The 2,548-nt window shown below is 45.1% G+C and overlaps 1 pseudogene; it reads left to right on the plus strand.

The window, feature by feature from the left end:
• Window positions 1-221: 221 nt before the first annotated feature.
• Window positions 222-1,540, plus strand: LOC100603812 (annotated as a pseudogene).
• Window positions 1,541-2,548: the final 1,008 nt, after the last annotated feature.

Below are 2,548 nucleotides of genomic sequence, written 5' to 3' on the forward strand. Positions count from 1 at the left end.
CTATATATGCAAATATTCCAGGAGTAGGTCACAGAGTTGTCTAAATTCTGGGGTTCAAATGATCACACTAGGATGAAGTCTTTTTCTCATAATTGTTTGACTCTCTCCATGGACCCTCCCCACATTATATTCACTTTGAGTCATTCTCTATCTATTGGGATGGTGGGCCCTGACAGATCCAAGCTTGTGTGATCTTTAAAGCTGGTGGCCCCAAAGAAGCCATGGGTATAAACAACCCCTTTGAAACTTCTGGACAAGAATGGAAAAGTAGGAGTAGGAGAGTGAAAGTGAGGAAAATTAAAGGTACTGATCAAAGTGATGAAAGCCCATGTCTTATAAACATAACACAATTGACTCAAAGGTGTAAAAATATTAGGAATGAAGAATAGAAACTAACCACAACTTGGTGCCCACAGGACTTAATCAGTTGTCTGTACGTTCAGTTGTAAAGGGAACAAGCAAAATTCACAGATTTTGTGTAACATGAGATATGATTAATACTATACCTGTTTGTGACAAGAAAATTTATTTTTTGACTTTTGTGTATATTTTATGGGAATTGTGTATAAAAGTAAGAAAATGTCTATTTAATAAATCAAAAATTATTTGGGAAAATTAATGAGTGATAGACGTATAAGGAAGGGTCTCCTAAATAGGACATTCTTATCTTTTAAATCTGAAATTAGCTAGATCAACCATGCCTCCTCTTAACCGTTGGAGCTTCCAGTTGCAGCAAAATACTAAGTTTGGTAAATTCAGCATTGTTCTATGAACTCTGTAATAAAAAAATTTGTTCCTGACAGTATATACTTAACAATCAGGATTCTAGTAAATTCAGATGTTGGCCTTCGGAGTTCTCTGGGGCCAGCAGCTGCCTGACTAGGGGCCCGGGGCCACAGGGTCAGCCGACGACCATAGGCTCCGTGTCCACCCAGCAGTTTGCAGGTGGCTGCGCCAAGGTGGCAGAAGAGGCGCCCGAGGAGGCACCGGAGGAATCGGCCCGGCGGCCGATGAGGTTCAGCTGCTGCACGGTGAGGGCATCTGTAAGTGGTTCAACTTGCGCATGGGGTTCGGTTTACTGTCCGTGACCGCCCGCGCAGTGGTCGCCCTCGACCCCCCAGTGGACGTCTTTGTGCACCAGAGTAAGCTGCACATAGAAGGCTTCCGGAGCTTGAAGGAGGGTGAGGCAGGGGCGTTCACCTTTAAGAAGTCAGCCAAGGGTCTGGAATCCATCCGTGTCACCAGACCTGGTGGGGCGTTCCGTATTGGGAGTGAGAGGTGGCCAAAGGGGAAGAACATGCAGAAGCGCAAATCAAAAGACAGGTGCTACAACTGTGGAAGTCTAGACCATCATGCCAAGGAATGCAAGCGGCCACCCCAGCCCAAGAAGTGCCACTTCTGCCAGAGCATCAGTCTTACATTAGCTTCATGTCTACTGAAGGCCCAGCAGGGCCCTAGCGCACAGGGAAAGCCAACCTACTTTCAGGAAGAGGAAGAAGAAATCCACAGCCCTGCCCTGCTCCCGGAGGCGCAGAATTGAGCCATAATAGGTAGGGGCTATTCTTTTGCTATCAAGAAGTTTTGAGGAGAAGGCAGAGTGGAAAAAGTGGGCATAGGGTATATTGGGGCTAGTTGGCACTGCCATGTTTCTCAGGCTGGGGTTCACACCATCACCCTTTCTTCCCTCTGTTGGGGGAAAGGGTGAGTCAAAGGAACTCCAACTGTGCCCTGTCCAAATACAAGTGAGGGTTCTGGGGGCAACCAGGAGGGTGGGAATCACCCTACAATCTACATGATTTATCTGAGGCTCCATGCCCAGAATTTCCAGCTTTTGAAAGTGGCCTGGATAGGGAAGTTGTTTTCCTTTAAAGAAGGATATGTAATAATTCCCATGCCAGAGTGAAATGATTAAGTATAAGATCAGATTCATGGAGCCAAGCCACTACATTCTGTGGAAGGCAATCTATCAGGAGTAAGGCAGTGTTTTTTTTTTTTTCACATCTTGTGTCCTCATACCCACTTTTGGGATAGGGTGCTGGCAACTGTCCCAAGAAATGGGTAGTGATGATGGCAAAAAGGATGTTTGGGGGAACAACTGCAGACCTGCTGCTCCTATGCTTACCCCTGCCCCATTCTAGGCCAATGTGATTTTATTTATTTGCATCCTTGGATACTGCACCTTGGGTCCCACTTTCTCCAGGATGCCAACTGCACTAGCTGTGTGCGAATGATGTATCTTGTGCATTTTAACTTTTTTTTCCCTTAATATAAATATTCTGGTTTTGTATTTTTGTATATTTTAGTCTAAGGCCATCATTTCCTGCACTGTGTTCTCAGGTGCATGAGCAATCTCAGGGATAAGTCAGAAGCAGCTCCAGGTCTGCACAGCAGGAATACTTATTATTATTATACTTTAAGTTCTAGGGTGCATGTGTACAAAGTATAGGTTTGTTACATATGTATACATATGCCATGTTTGTGTGCTGCACCCATTAACTTGTCATTTACATCAGGTATCTCTCCTAATGCTATCCCTCCCCCCTCCCCT

The sequence above is a fragment of the Nomascus leucogenys genome, chromosome 22a, assembly GCF_006542625.1.
Source record: "Nomascus leucogenys isolate Asia chromosome 22a, Asia_NLE_v1, whole genome shotgun sequence".
Classification (NCBI taxonomy): Eukaryota; Metazoa; Chordata; class Mammalia; order Primates; family Hylobatidae; genus Nomascus; species Nomascus leucogenys.